The 22,185-nt window shown below is 48.8% G+C and overlaps 1 non-coding gene across 1 annotated transcript; it reads left to right on the top strand.

The window, feature by feature from the left end:
- The first annotated feature begins 17,594 nt into the window (after nucleotides 1-17,594).
- LOC125517802 lies at nucleotides 17,595-17,728 on the top strand. The gene has a single exon (XR_007287810.1). It is a non-coding gene; the product is annotated as a small nucleolar RNA snoR80 (small nucleolar RNA).
- Nucleotides 17,729-22,185: the final 4,457 nt, after the last annotated feature.

Raw genomic sequence — 22,185 nt, 5'->3', positions numbered from 1 at the left:
CGCTCACTTCCTCAGCATCACTTCATCTTCAACAGCACCAGGTGACATCTTTCAGAGTTCTACTTTCAGCTGGGAGCACCCATAGGGCTGCACCATTCCCAGGCCGCGTGGGTCCGTCCTTGCGGCATGTACCCATTTTGTTTATGCTCTTTACTTACCTTGTTGGGGGCGCCCCTCGGGCTGCATCATCCCCATGCTGCTCGGGCCCGACCCAGCGGCGGTTGCTTTTACCTACGCTTGCTTGAAATTGGATTTCCTCCTATGTGCTTAACATACCTGACCTAATCACCTGCTCGATCGACGCCTATCTGAAGAGCCGCTCGCTCTGGCACGGCGCATGCGCACGGGTCCGTCCCTACAGCGTTGATAAACCTGAGTGGTCGAGCTCTGGCCGCGGCAGCCCCGCACGGCGCCACCTCACCAGGCCCTCAATGCCTTGACCGCTCCCTCGGATTGACCATAGGTTGGCCGGCGACCGTAACAACAGGCCTTGTTTCTCCTCATGATTGGTGTGCAGGGCCTACTCCAGGAGCAACGTTGGGGGCATCGTGAGCTCTCTCTCCCCCTCTTCGGCACGGGCCGCTTGCACGTTAAAAGGGGGGGTACCTGAGCATCGCGACTCATGGGCTCCTACTAGCTCCCCAGCCCTCACCCCCTGGCCTTGACCCACGGCATCGCGACCTGTCATACCAGCGGCGGCTGAGCTCGCTCGAGGGCCGGGACCTGAGGACGTAGAGCGTTAAGGGAAGTGCGGGGAGTGGGAAGGAGCTCGCGAGGGCCTAACCCAACAGTACCTCGGCCACTGCCTCTCGGGTCGGGCGCCTCTCCGAGGAACTACATCAGACGCACAAGATAAGTCGCGCCCTCGCAAGAGCTAGACCAACACAGCGCTAAATCCCCACCCAGTGCAACTCTGTCACGGCGACGCTACCTTCCTTTCTCGCCCAGCAAGGATTGCTTGAGCGCTAAAGGGGACCTCCCGAGCATCACAACTCGAGGGCTCTTACCGGACCTCGGGCCGCTCACCTCCTGGCCTTGACCACGACATCGTGACCTGGCATACCAGCGACGGCTGAAGCCTGCCTGGGGACTGGGACCTGTCAGCATAGAGCGCCAAGTCCTCGTGAGGATAGAAAGGGGGAGCTTAGCCGGAACAGAACGGACACCTCACGCCAATTCATATTAAGGATATAGTATTTACAAAAAGCACGGCAGACGCCTTACATACCCCCGCGGGGTGTTGCTTTAATTCCTCGCAGGGAACAAAAGGTGCTAACCTTAAGGAACGCTACTTGCCAGCACCTCCCCGAGCGACGCCATCATCAACAGTGGGCTACCCAGTGCCGGCACCAATCCCATCCAGATCAGTGGTGTCGGCGGCCCGATGCAGCTGCCCCACTCCGAGTGCGGCGCGAGCTCGGAGGCTCGTAGCTGTCGTCGCTCGTCTCCGGGGTCGCGAGGAGTTCGGGGGAGCCGCTGAAGCTCCCAGTCCCTCCGTTGCTGCCTGAGGAGTTGCAGGAGGACCAACGGGCGGGGCTGGTCCTCGCCAGTTCGTCACCCCTGCCGCTTCCCTTAGGGCAGCATTCCAGCCGGCGTCCTTCTGCATCAAAGACCTTGAAGAACATCAAGGAGGCGCCGTCGTATTCAAGATGGATCACCAAGGCGCCGTCCGCGCGACAGATCCGGGCAATCTCACCCACTACAAGAAATATGTCAACTTATGACCTTCTGTCAGTGACCCTCAAAGAATTGGTCATAAATTTATGACCATTTTAGACCAATTGGTCAAAAGCTGTTCAGGGGGCTCCAAACCCTAAACCATCGTGACCATTTTGGTCAGAAAGGTCGTAATTTCCTTACACGAAATGGTCACAAAGCAAACAATGCTAGTCCGCTGCCTTATTTCTAGTTGTTAATGACCAATATAGATGGTCATAACCTTGTAGATTGTGGTGGGTTGTGATGGCTAGGCGCCATCTCATCAGTTTTGCCAATGTGCCATGTCCATGTGGCAGTTTTTGCCCTAGGTTGTGCAGCAACCTATATTTCTATCATTCCCAAAATTCCCAAAAAAATCTCATAAATTCTTTGGGGCATATCTTCATCAAATATGTAAAAATCCTTCCTTGCCTAGTTCAAAACTAATTCAACAATATTCATTTTCCTATTCTGTTCACAACAACACTTTATGAAGGAAGTGCTATTTATATATTCTTGATTTCCCTCGGAATTTTTGGGCACTCTTTCCTATCCAAATCATTACCGCATGACAAAATTCAGCTCCATTTGCCAAGCAAATATTCCTCGGCAAATTTCCAAAGTTTTTGTCCACCTAGAAGCATTGTGAAGGAAGTACCTTTTTCATATCTCTAAATGACATGAAATTTATATAGTTCCTTCATATGCCCAAATTATCACCCTCCTCCAAATTGCAGCTCAGTCAAATCATCTATGTGAGCCCAGATTCAATTTATATTTTATGGCCAAATTGGCACGTTGCAAAGGAAGTGTTATATAGACCCCTCCTATCACCCTCAAACTTTTCGGGCACTCTTCCATACCCAAATCATTGCCACATGATAATATTCAGCTCAATTTTCCTAGTAAATCTTTCTCGGGAAATTTCCAAAGTTTCTACCTCGAGAGAAGCTTTGTGAAGTAAGTACTAGCTAGGCTTACCCAAATGATCTAAAAATTTACCAGCGCATGACCATACCAAAGTAACTTACCTACACTAATTTTGAGCTCATTTCATTCATCCAATCTCTATCACTAGTTTTCCCAAGTTTTTGTCCATACAAGAGCATTGTGAAGGAAGTACTACTTTGGCATGTCCAAATGGTATCAATTTTCTACAATGCTTTCCTATGCCCAAATAACCATCCTCCACAAAATTTCAGCTCACTCCATTCATTATTTTGAGCCCAGCTTCAACATTCATATTTTTGTCCAACGTGGTACTTTGCAAAGCAAGTACCACCTAGGATCCTCCTTTTGAGCTAAAAATTTGTGAAGACATTCTCCTTAGTAGATGATCATCCTCAGCCAAAACTCGCCCATTGGCCATGTGCATTTCCCGTACCGCTAATCAAACACTTGGCTGCTAATTCATGTTTGAGCATCTATCGGTCTCCTCGTGAGAATCTTATGTTGTAATTTTCTTCCTAGCACCAACTTGGGGAGTGCCCAACCCACTAGACATGCCTAGGCCACCCAGAACACATGGCAACATTACGGTCACGCGGTGACCACGCGACGGGGATGCGAGTTTACGCGCTCTAGAGTTGGGGTCCTCGGCCACCGCCCAAACCTCGACGTATCGCCACCAAACCATGTATTTATGATTAAATAGGTCCTTATGTAACTAGAAATGATTTTTGGAAAAAATAAATAGCAAACTATGAGGCAGCTGCAGTTCAAATTTGACCCGCTTCCAGCTGAATCGACGGAAATTTGTCTTTTTTCACGAGAGGTGGATCAAAAACTTTTACACCCAACCATTTTGTCAATTGTGCACTAAATATGGCCTAGCATTTTATAATGATTTGGTCCAATTTTGCAACAATTATTTGGTAGTTCCTTCACAAAAAAAACCTCCTTTCGGGCACTCGAAAAATGGAAAATGGTTTTTTCGTCCAACGAAAATGAAAACTTCCTTAGGCAACATTGTTTGCCATTCCAATATGCACCCTTGTGCACAATATGAGATCATTTGAACAAACTATGCCATGAATGTGGCCATAAGATTGATCATTTGGCTTGAAAGCCATTGATCTCCACACGTGATAGCTCGTTTCTGAGAACACTTTTTTTAAAATAATTGCCATATTACAAGTTTGTTATTTTTCCTGGGAACTTGGCCACAAATAATGACACAATGTGAAGGTTTCCCAATTTTTTGATTTTTTTGAATTTTTTATGCCCGTTTCAAAATGCGGTCAAAACGGCGAGAATGACCGTTCCTAGCTAGTGGTTGAATCTTGGGATTTTTTTGGTGTTTCTCTGATTAAATAGGTACTTATGTAACTAGAAATGATTTTTGGAAAAAATAAATAGCAAACTATGAGGCAGCTGCAGTTCAAATTTGACCCGCTTCCTACTGAATCGACAGAAATTTGTCTTTTTCACGAGAGGAGGATCAAAACTTTTTACACCCAACCATTTTGTCAATTGTGAATTAAATATGTCCTATTATTTTAGAAAATCGATTTGGTCCAATTTTGCAACAAATATATGGTAGGTCCTTCACAAAAAAAACTCATTTCGGGCACTCGGAAAATGGAAAATGTATTTTCCGTGCAAAGAAAATGAAAACTCCCTTAGGCAACATTGTTTAGAATTCGAAGATGCACCATTGTGCACAATATGATATCATTTGAACAAACTATGCCATGAATGTGGCCATAAGATTGATCATTTGGCTTGAAAGCCATGAATCTTCACACTAGATAGCTTGTTTCCGAGAACACTTTTTTAAGATAATTGCCGCATTACAAGTTTATTATTTTTCCTGGTAACTTGGTCACATATAATGACGCAATGCAAAGGTTTTCCAATTTTTTGATTTTTTTTGAATTTTTTATGCCCGTTTCAAAATGCGGTCAAAACGGCGGGCTTGACCGTTCCTAGCTAGTGGTTGAATCTTGGAATTTTTTTGGTGTTTCTATGATTAAATAGATACTTATGTACCTAGAAATGATTTTTGGAAAAAATAAAGAGCAAACTACGAGGCAGCTATAGTTCAAATTTGACCCGCTTCCACCTGAATCGACGGAAATTTGTCTTTTTCACTAGAGGTGAATCAAGGCTTTTTACACCCAACCATTGTGTCAATTATGCATTAAACATGTCCGAGTATTTTATAAAATCGATTTGGTCCATTTTTGCAACAATTATTTGGTAGGTTATTCACAAAAAAACCTCATTTTGGGCACTCGAAAAATGGAAAATGACTTTTTCGTCCAAAGAAAATGAAAATTTCCTTAGGCAACATTGTTTGCCATTACAATATGCACCCTTTCTGCACAATATGAGATCATTTTAACAAACTATGCCATGAATGTGGCCATAAGATTGGTCATTTGGCTTGAAAGCCATGAATCTTCACACTTATAGCTCATTTCTGAGAAAACTTTTTTAAACAAATTGTCATATTACAAGTTTATTATTTTTCTCAATAACTTGATCACATATGATGACACAATGCGAAGGTTTTCCAATTTTTTGAATTTTTTTTTTGAATTTTTTATGCCCATTTCAAAATGCAGTCGAAACGGCGGGCTTGACTGTTCCTAGCTAGTTGTTGAATCTTGGAAACCTTTTGATGTCTCTGACTAAATAGATATTTATGTACCTAGAAATGATTTTTGGAAAAAATAAAGAACAAACTATGAGGCAGCTACAGTTCAAATTTGACCCGCTTCCTGCTGAATCGGTGGAAATTTGTCTTTTTCACCAGAGCTGGATCAAGGCTTTTGACACCCAACCATTTGGTCAATTGTGCATTAAACATGGCCTAGTATTTTAGAAAACTGATTTGGTGCAATTTTACAACAAATATATGGTAGGTCATTCACACAAAAAACTTATTTTGGGCACTCGAAAAATGGAAAATGAATTTGGCATGTTGCATCCTTTGTAGTGAGCAATTTGCAGGGGAGGCTCTGGAAGTGGTGAAGTAATTTGCTGGAACCGACAATATGGATTGCTAGAACTGTTGATTCAGGATGCTTCATCCCGGCGGTGAGCAGCCTCAGGGAGGTGCTAGAACTGGCGAATGCTACAACTAGAGAACGTCGGGGTGATGCCGACTGTGAGGCGCCAGACTGCGCTTGTGCGCGATGGCGCAACAGCAGGAGGGTCAACGATGTGTTCTATCTAATAAGAACGAGCAAGATAGGAAAGAAAATATAACTTCGGGGGTGATCAAATGGTTACATACGAAAACATCGTAGGGGTGCCAGGCGAGCGACCCAAATTTAGACCGATTGACCGGCACCTAACAGCCGCCTTTTGGAAAATGGTGTGGTTAAATTTTGCAACACCGATTTGTAGGCATTTAAAAAAAATCAGAGATTTGGGTCCAAATTTTGGATACTTGAGCGCGAGCCAGCCAACCAATGAGAAGCAAGGAACCACATCCACGCGGATCACCAAGTTGGACATGATCTGAGCCATCCATCACGCGCCCATCCAACGGTGGATATTGTCCTGAAAGACCAAAACCCTAACCCACCCACCCACCCACCCTTTCCTTCTCCAGATCCGATCGAGGCTACCGCGCCTTCCTCTCCCTCGCCGCCATCCCCACCCACCACCGCCGCCCCCACCCACCGCCGACCTCGTCTCCGCCATCCCCTTCCCCTCGCCTTCATCCCCCATATCCACTAGTCTCGATCCGGCGTGCGTGCGTGCCGGCGTGGGCGTGCCTCGATTCGATCCAGCGCCTTCTTCCCTCCCTCCCACGACCACGCCTTCCTCCCTCCATCCCTTGGCGTGTGTGCCTGCGCGGGTGCCATGTGGGCAGCTCCAACACGACCACGACCACGAGCGGCGGCGGCGGAGGGAAGGACAAGGCGAAGGGCTCTACGGTCTCCTTCATGGAGGGCGAGGAGGTGCTCGCCTACTGTCGGTGTCAAAACCGGCGGATCTCGGGTAGGGGGTCCCGAGCGTCTAGGCCGGATGGTAACAGGAGACTGGGGACACTTTGTTTTACCCAGGTTCGGGCCCTCTCGATGGAGGTAAAACCCTACTCCTGCTTGATTAATATTGATGATATGGGTAGTACAAGAGTAGATCTACCACGAGATCAAGGAGGCTAAACCCTAGAAGCTAGCCTATGGTATGATTGTGTATGGAGTTGATTCTGTCCTACGGACTACAACCCTCCGGTTTATATAGACACCGGATAGGGTTAGGGTTACATAGAGTCGGTTACAATGGTAGGAGATCTTGAATATCCGCATCGCCAAGCTTGCCTTTCACGCCAAGTAAAGTCCCCTCCGGACACGGGACGAAGTCTTCAATCTTGTATCTTCATAATCCAGGAGTCCGGCTGAAGGTATAGTCCGGCTACCCGAACACCCCCTAATCTAGGACTCCCTCAGTAGCCCCTAAACCAGGCTTCAATGACGACGAGTCCGGCGCGCAAATTGTCTTCGGCATTGCAAGGCGGGTTCCTCCTCCAAGTCCTTCGTAGAAGATTGTAATCACCAAGAGTAGTGTCCGGCTCTATAAAATGAGTTTCCACATATTGCCATAAAGAGAATAACATTAGCACAAATCAAATCTGCTGACGTATCCTGCAGTGCGCCATCACGCTACAGCCAAGTCCTTTACTCGAATCGTTTTTATTTTTCCACCTCAGCATGTTTTGCGAGGAGGTTTCCTTGGCACGTCTTGTCAAAGCAGAGATCGTGTACCCTTTTTACGGGATTCTCATCAATACGGACGTGGGTAACCCAACCGCGCCATTTATCACGGCGCTCGGGAGGCAAGCGAGTTTTATTAGACAGGTGGGGACGCATAACCGCATCCGCCTATATAAGGGGATAAGAATCCACCCTGTTCACCTACGCCTTCTTCCTCCCTTGCCTATCCATCTCTCGCGCACCCGAGCTCCAGCGCCCAAGCCCGCACTTCCCACCTCAACCTTCTCCAGCAATGTCCGGAGCGGGAGGCAAATGGATGGTCTCCTCGGTTACGGAGGGAAAAATCAAGAAGCTAAGGAAGGCCGGGTATTTGTCCAAGGACATCGCGTACCAGCTTCCCGAGGAGGGGCAGCTCATCCCCACCCCAAGGCCCCATGAGAGGGTGGTTTTTCTCCTCCACTTCCTCCACGGACTGGGTTTTCCACTCCACCCATTCGTCCGGGGGCTCATGTTCTACTACGGCCTAGATTTCCACGATCTGGCTCCGAACTTCATCCTCAACATCTCGGCGTTTATCGTCGTGTGCGAGGCTTTCCTCCATGTTCCCCCCCCCCATTTCGGCCTCTGGCTCAAGACTTTCAACGTCAAGCCCAAGGTGGTGCGCGGCAGCCAGGCGGAGTGCGGAGGCGCTATGGCGGGCAAGATGGCCAACGCCCTATGGTTCGAGGGCTCTTTCGTGGAGACCCTAAAGGGATGGCAATCCGGGTGGTTCTACATCACCGAGCCACGCGATCCGGAATGGACCGCGGCCCCCGAGTTCCGATCCGGACCCCCCACGCGGCTTGTGTCCTGGAAAGAGACGGGCCTGTCGTGGGGTGACGAAAAAGAGGTGACCGGATTGCAAACATGCATCCGGTCCCTGGTGAACAAGCCAGTCCGGCTGGTTAATATAATCCAGGTTATGCTCGTTCGCCGGATCCTCCCGTGCCAACAATGGGATTTCAATCTGTGGGAGTTCGACCCGGCGCAGCACCAAACCCTCAACAGGCTATTCGACACGACGTATGAAGATGCCTGGAAGGTGCTATTCAAGGGCGCCGAGGCTCCCGCATCCGCTTCCGGGGACCGCGGATACAGCTCGCAGCGTCACGCTAGCAAGCTATGCCATCTACACCCTTCACAGGATGTTTAAGCCTTTTTTTCATAGTTTGACACTATGCGGGATCTGAACTCCCTTACCTTTGACAGGCTTGGCGGGCGGTAGCCGAGCCGATTAACTGTCCGGCTCCGCTGCCCGAAGATCCAGCCCCAGCTTTACTGGTGAAGCTGCTGGCCCCGGCGCCTTATGTGGTGCCGGAGAAGAAGGCCAAGAAGAAGAAGACCACGGGGACTCGAAAGAGTGCCCGCAACGTGGTGGTGTCAGGCTCGTCATCTGACGAGTCCGAGGCGCCTTCCTCCCGCGAGAACGAGGAGGAGGAAGAAGAAAACTCTCCCCCTCCAGTGGAGGGAGGAGAGAAGAGGAAGGCCGCCCCAACGGGGGAGACCGAGGGGTTCCAGAAAAAGGAAGACCCCTCCACCGGATTACACCCCTGACGCCGAAGAGGGCGAAGAGGAGTGGCCGGATAGGACCAAGCATCCGGCGAAATCGTAAGTTCGGGTATCAGAGTAACTCATGATGTTACTTTATTGCGCAGCTTTCCCTAATGTCGAATGTAATCATGCAGCCCGCCCCGAGCCGCATTCAACGACTCGTCGAGCGGCTCCCTGGATTCATCGGACGTGAACTCTGTTCCCCGCTGTCTCCCCCCGCACTGTGGATGACGCCGAAGTGGCGTCGCAACGAGCTCCGGGGCAGGAGGAGGTGGTCCTGGAGGGGCCGCAAGGCGACCTCCCGGACCCTAGGAGTGAAGGGGAGAAGACCCCTCAGGGCTCCAAGTCTGGCTTTAAGCCGGACACCGTGCCGGAATCTTCAACAATTCCGGACCGCGGCAGGCGAACTCCTTCCATGAGGAGCAAGCCTTCTGAGCCGGCAGCCTCCGTCCAACCGGAGGCGCCGGACAATCTGCTGGAGGTGCTTGAAGGCGCCTCCATCGACGAGGAGCACCGTACTATTATGAGTACGGTGATTCGGAAGGTTCAGACCGCCAAGAGCGGGCTGAATGAAGCTTGCGCTGGCCTCCTAACAGGCTTCGAGGTAAGTAAAAATATGTAAAAATATTACCGCATAGACAGTAGCCCCTGATGCTCTGTTTGGCGTCCGGAAAGGAAAGCCGAATAGAGGATCTATCAAATTTCGCAGGAGTCTAACAATAAAGAGTCAATATGCGTATGCAGGCTTCGCTGCTAGCCACCGCCGTACTGACTGCGGAGGTGGATACCCTAAAACAGGGACTCGAGCGGTCCGAGCGAGAGCTCGGCCTTGCCAAGCAGGAGCTCGAGGAGAAAGAAGGTAGGAAATACCTTATAAAAAGATGCCTATAGAGAGGCGTGATTGCAAAAAATAACAGGATTGAATTGCTTATTGTAGGGGCCACGACTGAGGTGGCGACCCTCAAGCAGGCGTTGTCCGATGCCGAAAAGAAAACGGCCGCGGAGCGCACCGAGCGAGAGAAACTTGGGTCTCAGGTCGGCGAGATGCAGCAAGAGCTTCAGGCTCTCATGAAAAAACATGAGAGTTTGGAGCTTGAGTCGAAGACCCAAGCGTCCGAGCTCGCGACGGCCCTCGAGACTACCAAGTCTGCCAAGGCCGAAGCCCAAAAGGCCCTCCGAGAATTGGAGGATTTGAAAAAGATAGCAGCGGGTAAGGCATTCTTTATGCAAAGCAGAAATATAGAAGTAAACTACTTGTTACTTACCCAAATCCGGAGTTCTCCAGGGGCATTCGCAGATCTTCCCCGCAGCGTATCTGATGCCGCCGCATTCTACCGAGCTGAAGAGGGCAGCTCGACGGAGAAGGTGTTCTGGTCTCAGTATGCTGAGGCCGGACACCCTGTGCCCTTGAGCGACCACCTGAAACAGCTGGTCGAACTCCACAAGGCGGCCGAACAAGCCATGAAGGGCTTTATAGTTCGGCTATGGCCCGGAGAGGCCCTGCCTGGGAGCTACTTTGGGCTAGTGCGGCGGCTGGTGGAGGCCTGTCCAAGGCTCGAGGTCATCAAGCGCTCTGTCTGCATCGAAGGTGCCCGTAGGGCCCTTGCCCGTGTAAAGGTGCACTGGGGTAAGCTGGACGGCGAGAAGCTTGTGACGGCCGGGCCGCCGCCGGGGAAGGAGCATCGCAAGCCGGAGAACTACTATAAGGATGTTCTTGCGGGTGCCCGCCTTGTGGCGGATGAGTGCACCAAGGATGTAATTTTTGAATGAATTCGCTCGTGTTTATCCTGTGCGCTGAAAACTTGTTCATATGCGCTAAGCAATGCTTATTGAATTTAAAATATTATTTTCTGTGCAGCCGTTTATCAAAAATTGAGAGATGGCCAGTCGTCGGCTTCTACCCCCATGCTACTTAGTGCTGGGGTGTTCGGTGATAAACCTGGGTGCTCTTTTTCCCATGGTTGGGTCCTTCGAGGGAGGCGCTCAGCACGACGAACCAGGCAATCGGACTATAATGCTTGAACACTCTCACTTAGCCATAGAACGTTATAATTTTAAATTTCGGCGAAGCCCCTAGTTCGGAAGACCGAATTCGGGGCGCTATCCACGCCTAGGCTGGGGTCATCCAGCTCCTCGCTCGAAGCGGCATAAGCCTTTAGGGACTCGAAAAACCTCTCGAACAACGACCGGTCTCTCGCCTCATCATGACAGTCAGTTTTAGCTTTCTCCACTGAGGTGCTTAACCCAGCTCAACCGGGGCACAATTGCAATGGTTCTCCTAGTGCTACCTTAGCCGATATAGCGGAACGTAAGGCACCAAAACATAGGAGCCGGGCAAACCCAACTATTGACCCAAATCATGATTCGGAGCCGATGCATATAGTGCTATAAGTTCGGGGTGCCGCACTTGTTAAAGTTTACGGACTTCTCACACCATATTAAAGGGTACTGAAGCCCCTGGCGTACGTGCCGTACCATAGTGTACGGGTGCAACATGTCATCAGTGAACATATATATGAAAGGGGTAATGCAAAAACTAGACAAAAAGCTAAACATTGTTTATGGAGAGGCTATTTATCAAAGCCGAACGATACAAATAGTGCGGTAAGCAAAAGATATTGGACTATTCAATATGTCCTGACTTAGGGGCAGGCCGCGGAATTATATATAAAGTAGGTATACCGCTCACAACCGAGACCACCTCGGAGTTCCATAATGCGGCATGGCTCGTTTGTGCGGCAATCGAATTGCCGAACAGGTCGTCCGAAGTATGGAGTCCTTAAAGTAAGAAAAAATTAAAAAAGGAATCCGGCAGCCCCTGGTACGTTTTATGCCGTATGCTGGGCATGCCGTTATTTTGCCCCTTCCCCTGTGCCCATGGTATTTCAAGGGCGTAGTTATGTACGCGAGGTACTGGTTTAGCTAGGTCGCGAAAGCTGGGGTTGGGGCCGCATTGCTACGCTTGCTCAGAGTGTGCCAGGCGGTCCTGCTGTAGGTTACTCCGGGCGCGCTTGGCAGTGTCTGGCTTTTTAATGGCCGGACTGGAGAATTGCCGAAGAAGGCTACTTTGTACCTCTGCTGCTAGAGCCGCCGTATGCTCCTCTGTACGAAGAGAGCGTTCGGTGTTGCCGTTGACCGTGATTACTCCTCGAGGGCCCGGCATCTTGAGTTTGAGATATGCATAGTGCGGTGCCGCATTGAATTTTGCGAGCAGGGCGTGATAGCCACTGCGAAACGGGACTATATCAAAGATTAACTCTTCGCTTCGGAAATTGTCCGGGGATTCGAAGACTACGTCAAGTGTTACTGAGGCTGTACAGTTGGCTTCTACACCTGGTATGACGCCTTTAAAGGTCGTTCTTGTGGGTTTGATCCTTGAGGGATCTATGCCCATTTTCCGCACTGTGTCCTGATAAAGCAGGTTCAGGCTACTGCCGCCGTCCATGAGGACTCTTGTGAGGTGAAATCCGTCGATGATTGGGTCAAGAACCAATGCGGCGAAGCCGCCATGACGGATGCTAGTGGGATGGTCCCTTCGATCAAAAGTGATCGGGCAGGAGGACCATGGGTTGAACTTTGGGGCGACTGGCTCCATCGCGTATACGTCCCATAGCGCACGCTTCCGCTCCCGCATGGGAATGTGGGTTGCGTATATCATGTTCACCGTCCGCACTTGTGGGGGAAAGCCCTTTTGTCCATTGTTGTTCGGCGGCTTGGGCTCCTCGTCGTCGCCGTGCAGCCCCTTGTCTCTATTTTCGGCTCTTAACTTGCCTGCCTGCTTGAACACCCAACAATCCCTGTTGGTGTGATTGGCTGGCTTTTCGGGGGTGCCATGTATTTGGCACAAGCGGTCGAGTATTCGGTCCAAACTGGACGGGCCCTGAGTATTCTTTTTGAATGCCTTTTTCCGCTGACCGGATCTATAGCCTCTGAATCCGGCATTGACCGCCGTGTCTTCATTACCGTCGCTGTTAACGCGGCGCTTTTGGTTGTTCCGACGTGTCCTGCCACTTTTTTCCTTGGTATCCGAATTACCAGGGTTCTTTGATAGGTTGTTACTGCGAGCTAGCCAGCTGTCTTCTCCCGCGCAAAAGCGGGTCATGAGTGTCGTGAGGGCTGCCATGGATTTCAGCTTTTCCTGTCCCAGGTGCCGGGCAAGCCACTTGTCGCGGATGTTATGTTTGAAGGCTACTAGGGCCTCTGCGTCCGGACAGTCGACTATCTGGTTTTTCTTAGTTAGGAACCATGTCCAGAATTGTCTGGCTGATTCTTCTGGCTCCTGAATTATGTGGCTTAAGTCGTTGGCATCCGGCGGTCGCACGTAAGTGCCCTGGAAGTTGTTGAGGAATGCGGCTTCCAGGTCCTCCCAAGAACCGATTGAGTCTGCTGGCAAGCTATTAAGCCAATGCCGAGCCAGTCCTTTAAGTTTGAGCGGGAGGTACTTGATGGCGTGGAGATCATCGCCGCGTGCCATGTGGATGTGAAGGAGATAATCCTCAATCCATACCGCCGGGTCTGTGGTGCCATCGTATGATTCGATGTTTACGGGTTTGAATCCCTCTGGGATTTTATGATCCATTACTTCATTCGTGAAGCATAGCGGGTGTGAGACGCCTCTGTACTGGGCTATATCATGACGCAGCTCAAAAGAGCTATGTCTGTTGTGTTCGGCCCGGCCGGATTTGTTGTATCCGTCGTGAAGATTGTCACGTGCCGTAGGGCGCCTGCGCGATCCGTAGATCGATCTTGTTTGCCTTGCCTTATCCTCCAGTGTGTCCGCAGGTCGGGCGCATTTTCCCGCGCCTTAGTTGTGCGGCGTCGGGGCGAGGCTTGGGTGGAAGGCTGAGAGGCCTCTCTGTCACGGCCGCGAGGTGGCCGGTCTGCCATGTCGTGTGCTGGTGATGTAGGTTCTTCCTCTTCTGATCGGGGTAGTGACCTGCGCTTCGGGTAACTCTTGGAGGGGCGTTCGAGTTCATACTCTTCGGCCGCAAGGTCTTCAGTCCATCTGAAAGCTAGCAATTTTTGGGCAGCTCTAAGCTGTTGCTGCTTTTTCTTGAGACTGCTTGCCGTGGCTAAAAGCCTGCGTTCAAAACGCTCTTGTTCGGCAGGGTCTGATGGTATGACGAATTCGTCGTCATCGAGGCTTGCCTCGTCTTCGGAGGGAGGAGTATAGTTATCATCCTCGACCTCTCGGTCTGCCGCTCTCTCATGAGGGCTGGCTTTTCCATCTTCCTGTGCCAAATCTTGCTGGGGTGGGTGTTCTTCGGCGTTATCCGGGGTAGTATTATCTCCCGTGCCAGAATCACCGTTTGTGCTTGGCGGGATTTAGAGCGGCGCCGCTGACGTCGGCGCTTTGGCTGTTTCTTGGGGGCGTCATCCCTCATTGTTCCATCGCCATCTCCGTCTTTTGGAGTATCCACCATGTATATGTCATATGACGAGGTGGCGTTCCAGCGCCCTACAGGTGCTGGTTCCTGTCCGTCTCCTATATCGTCCCATGCCGTCGATGTCTTCGGAGTCGAAGTCAAGCATGTCGGTTAAATCGTCGACAGTGGCTACCAAGTGGGTGGTGGGTGGGTTTTGAATTTCCTCACCGTCCGTATCCCATCCTTGCTGACCGTAGTTCGGCCAGGGCTCTCCTGATAAAGAGAGAGACTTAAGAGAATTCAGGATGTCGCCAAAAGGCGAATGCTGAAAGATGTCCGCGGCAGTGAACTCCATTACCGGCGCCCAATCGGATTCGATTGGCAGGGGTGCGGGGGGCTCGGAGTTCGAAGAGGAATCCGGCTCCTCGGAGTCACGGGCCACGCGGAGTGCAGAGCTGGAGTTCGGCTCGATTGCCTCTGAGATCGCAGCCCCTGAGGCAGCGTCCAACCGCTGATCCTCGGTCGGCGCAGTAGGTTCCAAATCAATGGTCGAGACCGATGCGTGTGCGGCCTCCGGGGCGCTGTTCGACAGCAGAGCTATATCATGCCCGTCGGGACAGCGCGGCGCGCTTGGCTGTGGCTCGAATCCGTCGAAGATCAAGTCCCCGCGGATGTCAGCCGTGTAGTTTAGGCTTCCAAACCTGACCTGACGGCCAGGGGCGTAGCTTTCGATCTGCTCAAGGTGGCTAAGCGAATTGGCCCGCAGTGCGAAGCCGCCGAAGACGAAGATCTGTCCGAGGAGAAAAGTCTCACCCTGGACCGCATTGTTGTTGAAGATCGAAGGAGCCATCGGGCCTAAAGGCGACGACACAGAGGAACTCTCAATGAAAGCACCAATGTCGGTGTCAAAACCGGCGGATCTCGGGTAGGGGGTCCCGAACTGTGCGTCTAGGCCGGATGGTAACAGGAGACTGGGGACACTTTGTTTTACCCAGGTTCGGGCCCTCTCGATGGAGGTAAAACCCTACTCCTGCTTGATTAATATTGATGATATGGGTAGTACAAGAGTAGATCTACCACGAGATCAAGGAGGCTAAACCCTAGAAGCTAGCCTATGGTATGATTGTGTATGGAGTTGATTCTGTCCTACGGACTACAACCCTCCGGTTTATATAGACACCGGATAGGGTTAGGGTTACATAGAGTCGGTTACAATGGTAGGAGATCTTGAATATCCGCATCGCCAAGCTTGCCTTTCACGCCAAGGAAAGTCCCCTCCGGACACGGGACGAAGTCTTCAATCTTGTATCTTCATAATCCAGGAGTCCGGCTGAAGGTATAGTCCGGCTACCCGAACACCACCTAATCCAGGACTCCCTCACCTACCACGGCCCGCTCCTCTACGAGGCCAAGGTTCCCCTCCCCTTCCCTTCCCCCTCTCTCCCCACCTCCCATTCCGTTCTAGGGTTCGCCCGCCGCCGCGTCGGCTCCCCGGAGCTTCTCCGTTACATTTTTTTCGGCCGCGGCTAGGGTTTCGAGCAGGGCCGTCGGAGCAGGCGAGGGTTCATGGAGTTGTGATCCGAGGGTGTATCACATCGGATGGCACAACACTCTTTTTTTCTTCAGAGAAGAAAGAAACACAGCGCCGTTCCTCCTCCGCACCTCCCAGATTTTTACATTTAGGGCATAATTTTTAAATTTAGAGCGCACATGAGGACACTAGTTTGTGCGTATCCCAATATCAGACCATGATTAGCACCAGGTGAATTGTTCTCTTGGACTATGGGTACTTCATGTAGTAAGTAACAAGGAGTGGGAGATGGGACTATGATTAGCACCTGAAGGCTTTATGACATTTACCAGTTGCACACCTGCAATTCTTCCTTTAGTAATACCGACTTTGTTCTGTCTGCAGCCTGTCGTCTTCCTCCACGGGGGTCCTGGGATGGCACTTCGCCCGACAACTGTGGGTTCTTCGATCCGGAGTTCTACATGATCGTGCTGTTCGACCAGGTTGGTTTCGTTTTGATCCCCTCGTGTGTCTGTTCACCGGTGTTCCTAGGAGATCACGGTGCTTAATCTGCTTGTGTTTGATTGCAGAAAGGCGCTAGAAGAGCACTCCCCATGCTTTGTCTAGAGGAGAACACCACCTGGGACTTGGTGGCTGACATTGAGAAGGTTAGGCAGCACATCGACATTCCAGAGTGGCAGGCAACTGCAAATACATCTTCTTTTGTCAACTGCAACATATACCCTGCTGTAAAGAAACCACTTGAAGAAAATATTTAAGAGAGCAGGGCAGTTCGTGTAGATTTTCTTGCATTTGTACATAGCTATTGATCATGAATGTTGCAATGCAAGTTATTAAAAGAATGATGATACCTCTTAATGCCTTGTCTTTTTAGAAACTAGCTAGCTAGTCAAGCATTTCTTTTCAAGTTTGATACTAGTGTTATTGTTGGAGATATATAGTGGAAAACAACATCCACAGTGGTATAGATTGTTCCAGTCCATGACATTCGGGTGCAAATTGGCACATAGCACAAATCTTCAGAGATTTGAGCATACTCCTACCAAATCTTGTACTATATGGCATATCATTAATGTAGGTTTAATATAGTTCTAGAAGATTTAGGCAAGTAGTAGTATATCTTATCTAACTGGACTGGGTGCTCTCTTTTATATATGGAATGATATCAATGTAGGTTCAATTGGGTTATCTGTAGATTTTCCATCTTCTGCATTATTCAGATTATTTTACCTTACCTTGTTTGAACCAAGAATCTGAGCAAAATAGGTAACTGTCAATTCAAGGATTTAAATTTATTTTGGCAGGCACCAATTGGCCAATGAGATGAAGGAGCTGAAGGAGATCCACATGGAGGACACTGAAGAGGAGGAAATGCATGACATCGACAGCTGCGACTTCGGCAACTCCCTTGCGGTTGTTGAATATGTGGATGAAATTTACAGCTTCTACAGAAGGACCGAGGTAATTATCTACTTGGAACCGCGGTCAAGTTATCTAGTACAGAGTTGTGTGTCTGACCTGACCTGGCGAACTCACCCAATGCAGGTCCACTATAAGTTTGAGCTACTGGGTGAAATTTTATTCCTTACTGTTAACATCATTGATAGATACCTGGCCCGGGAAAATGTTGCTAGGAAGAAGCTGCTGCTATTGTTGTTGCAGGTTTATGGAACTTGCAGGGACAACACAAATTCCATCTATTTTTTTGTTCTTTGTTTTGATTGATGTGCGTTCATTACCAATTCCTGAGGGTGATTTGTGTTCCTCATGGAGATTAGTCTCGGACGCTACAAGCTATTCTCTGTTGTGTGGTATATCCTGATTGGTGGCATTCTATGTGCCAACTTATCCTGGAAACGAGACATACATTCATATGCAGTCCTCTGTTATTTTTCTTTTCTCTGTGTTAAATGATCTAAATGTGTGGACCAAATGATCTCATAGTTTAAATGCACCATAGTTTTGCATAACCTCAATACATTTACATGCACACGCATACACATTTGACTGCTGAGTATTCGAATTATTGGAATGTGGGGGTTGGTCTGTTTATTCCCATGTTCTTAAGTTTTGTGTATTTAGACTGTAACTCTTAAGATATCATTGTAGCTGTAAGTAGACTGCAAGTTACCAGCAGATTGTAATGGCAGTCTAATTATCACTTTAATTTTCTCCCAAATGACTGTAAGTGGACTGCACGTTGTAACACCACTGATGCCAGACCTACAAACTATAGTTTGATGGATTTGTAGGGTTTTTTTGGGCTGTGGTATTACGATAGTTGTAGCTCACATGTTTGAAACCAGGTCCAGTTCCAACCCGATTAGGATTGACCTTTTAGCAGCATGGATTTACCAAGTTGGGATGTTGGGATAGTTGGATTCCTATTGGCTCTTGTAGCACCAAATGCTAGTATGTGTTTTACTAAAGTCATCAGATAGTTAACTCACTGTGAGATGTCCACACTTGTTTTGTTAACAAACATGAACTATTGAGTCATCTATTCCTGGCTGTTGCTTTTGTTCAGTATATACGTGTGCTTTCTGTTCTTTTGTTCTATTCACTGTGTGAGTACAGTTTCTTGTTGGCACCAAGGTGTTTGAGATGGTCTTCCTGTTGGTGCATGAGGAAGAGGAAGTGAAGTCATTGATTTGTCCACCGAGGAAGAGGAAGCATGAAGTCTTTGATTTGTCCAGAGGGTAAGTCCTCGGTCTGTCCCACTCTTCCTTTGCTATGTGATTGTGACCTCCATGTGTTATCTACTTATCTGGACACTTTGGTTCATATACTCACTACTAGGAAAAGGGCTATAGATAGGATTGATACTAATGGCGCACCAAGGAAGCAGTGCGCCACTACTATATACTAATGGCGCACCGGTTGGTGATGCGCCATTAGTGTGGAAGACACTAATGGCGCACCAGAAACAGGGTGCGCCACTAGTATTAAATTATTATTTTTTCCATTTTTCCATACATACTAATGGTGCATCAGGTCGAAGTGCGCCATTACTAGTTCTAAGTAGTAATGGCGCACCAAGCAGACAGTGCGCCATTACTGTAAAAAAATTATTCTTTTTTTTGCAAAACTACTAATGGCGCATCGTTTCACAGTGCGCCATTACTAGTTTAAACTAGTAATGGCGCATCGAGGGGTGGTGCGCCATTAGAATAGTCGTACTTATGGCGCACGAGGGGGTGGTGCGCCATTAGAACCCTCCCCCCACTCCACCTACTGCCCTCGCACTGTGTCCTCCCTCCCTCCCTCGCCAGATTCCCCTCGATCGACCACCGCCATCCGCCACCGTCGCAGCCGCCCACGCGCCCCCGCCATCCGCCGCCTCCGTCTGCCGCAGTCGCCCACGCGCCCCCGCCGCCTCCCTCTCCCCTTCCTCCCCCTCGAGCACCGCCTCCCCCCGAGCCCCGCCTCCCCCGCGAGCGTCGCCCCCTCCGTCCCCTCCGTCCGCCGCGCCTGCACGCCCTAGGGTTCCGGCTCCAAGGTGGGTGGCAAGGTCGACACGCCGCCTCCTCCTCGATGCGCTGCCTCCTCCTCGACGCGCCTCCTCCTCGACGCGCCGCCTCCTCCTCGACGCGCCGCCGCCCGCCGCCTCCTCGACGCTGGCGCCCTCCTACGGCAGCCTGCCATTATCCCACAGGTGATTCCTCACCTCTGCCCCCTTCCCCTCCTCCCCCTAGGCTGGTTGTTGCTCGATTCAGGTCCCTTCTGCAGATATGTGTTAAGGCAAGTGCATCATATATATGTTCAGTGACATGGGACTGGTGGATGGCAATTCTATCTATATGTTTTTCTACCGTGTTTTTATTTAGTTGTCTTAATCATGCAATGCTCTGTATGTTCGTGACTGCACAATCGAGATAACTACTCCTCATACGGGTCATGTACTTATGTACAAAGTCTGACACCATGCCAAAGTACTAGTGCAGAGTTTTATAGTTCAAAGAGGCGGCATGAACAAGTTGTAGTGCAGCTTATGCCTATGCTAATGCACCGTCACAGAGGGTGTTAATTAGTTGATGATGAAAATTCAAAAAAAAATGATGATGGCGCAAGAAAGCTGTGCATGTTTGGTTCAGTCACATAGGACTGGTAGATGGCAATTCTCACTATATGTTTTGCTACCATGTTTTTATTTGTTTGTTTTGGTTGTGCAATGCTCTCTATGCTGATTTGTCATGTAAGATAGTACGTATATGGTTCGACGTGCAGGATCAAGTATACTATGTGCCTGAAGCAGTGTCTCTCAGCCATAAGACATGGCATTATAAATCTGGACACTCGGACTGGGAGGGTATATCCAGTTTAGCACCACATCAGCTGTGCTTTGTTTATGTCACTGGTCTTAGTACAACATTAGTCATGTGTTGTCTTTGATGGGTCTCTTGTATGCCTCTTTTTTATATTTTGGCATATTGGCACCCAGTGAACATGTGTTGTTATATTTACATTATTCTTATTACTGTGCATGCTGTGATGTTCTAGACAGTTAAGTATTTGCAACCTACTGCTAAACTAGATCATGAATATGTCTACATTACTGATCACATTGAGAAAGAGATGCAAAGATGATGATCAAAGATGGGCTGCTGTAGAACTGTTCTTCATCTTTACAGTGCTGTTGTATAGAAATATGCTGAATTTTCTGCTCTGATTGTTGCTCAAAGAAATTTAGCAAAAAAATGGGGTCCTGGGAGACGCCGTTGCTGCTTGAGGCCCTTCGTGTCGTGATGATTTTGCAGGTACCCCGAGAGGCCCTTGAGTTTGCCGGAATGTCGATTAACTTCCGTTCCGGCAAATTCGGGTACTCCATATGTCCTATTTTCAGCAAAGGTCATGCTAAAATTTTCCGTGAATTTTAGCACGACTTTGCTAAAAATAGGACATATGGGGTACTTGCGACTAATGCATGGGCCGGGGTATCTTAGTACTTAGTTAAGTAGGATCAACGGCCCTGCCATTCTTGCTGCATTAAACCATAGGTGGGAATAGAGCCAAGTTATTAGGCCCAACTTAGAATTCTCCTTAGCATCGATAAACCCTAGATGATAAACCCAACATACGTGGCAATAGAGCCAAGTGATTAGTGCCAAGTGATTAGGCCCAACCTAGGGTGCCTCGGCATCGATAAACCCTAAATGATGAAAACTTAACTTGGCTGCCCCGGATGCCTCGGTGTCGATGAGAACCTAAATGATGTATGCTTAGGCTTTTAGGGTGCCTCGGCGTCGACAAACCCTAAATGATGAAAGCTTAGGCTTTTAGGGTGCCTCGGTGTCGACAAACCCTAAATGATGTAGTTTTGAATTATGAATGTAGGATATGTCGTCATCATCATCGAGCGACGAAAGTCTCCCGGCGGAGTGCGACTGGTGCCACGACGATCGAGGTCTGTGCGACATGCCTCACCTGGACGATGATTGGTGCTTCAGCATTAAGCTCGAGGAGACCTTCGAAGTTGAAACGGTACACAACGACGACAAGTGTTATTTTCATAATTAAGCATGACTTCAACTATTTCAACGTGTAATTTTCATCTTTCACAATTCGAGTATAGCTTATCCCATGCCATGCAAGACGCTATGTCTTGGAGAGGATGGATTTTGAAGACCATGAAATTTCTGAAACAAAGAAAATTCACCTAAGGACTCATCACGATGTGGACTTTGAAGTAAATCTATATAATTCTGAGAGCGTAACCCATTTTGGTTGCAAAAATTGGGAAGCATTTTGCAAGATGTATGGTTTTGATGAGGGTATGCTTATCACCATGGATCTTGGTAATCCTGACATCAACCAAGACAATATGGACATTTGGGTCCTTGTTGATACGCCTCCAGTTCTACCGCTATGTGAGTTTCTCAAACATAGTTATTAGCTAATTTATATTGTTTATTTCAAAATAATTGACAGCTTATTTCCATTGACAGCTTATTTTTATTGTTCAAAGAATGTGCAGGAGATGGTAGACAAAACCCACTACACCGATGGCTCCGAATTAACAACTTACAAGGAGAAAAATCATTTGGTCGGATTTTGTACTAACATTGAGAATTACAATATCTACAATCAAACTCCTCAACATTATGGTAAATACGTGCCACTAGTGCATGTGTTCAACTACGGTAACTACCATGGAGATACCCTGGTAAGATTTTTACTATTACGACATCCGTGCATCTTTTGCATACTTCTAAAACTAGTACATCATTGCTAACTATGAAGTTATTACTATGTTTTTCAACAGATAATCCCAGCGAATTGTGTGCCTCATATGATGTATCTGAAAGGTAGTGTTAATGTTTTGAACATA

The sequence above is a fragment of the Triticum urartu genome, chromosome 6 (genome assembly GCF_003073215.2).
Source record: "Triticum urartu cultivar G1812 chromosome 6, Tu2.1, whole genome shotgun sequence".
NCBI lineage: Eukaryota > Viridiplantae > Streptophyta > Magnoliopsida > Poales > Poaceae > Triticum > Triticum urartu.
This window is presented reverse-complemented; position numbering and strand designations above follow the sequence as displayed.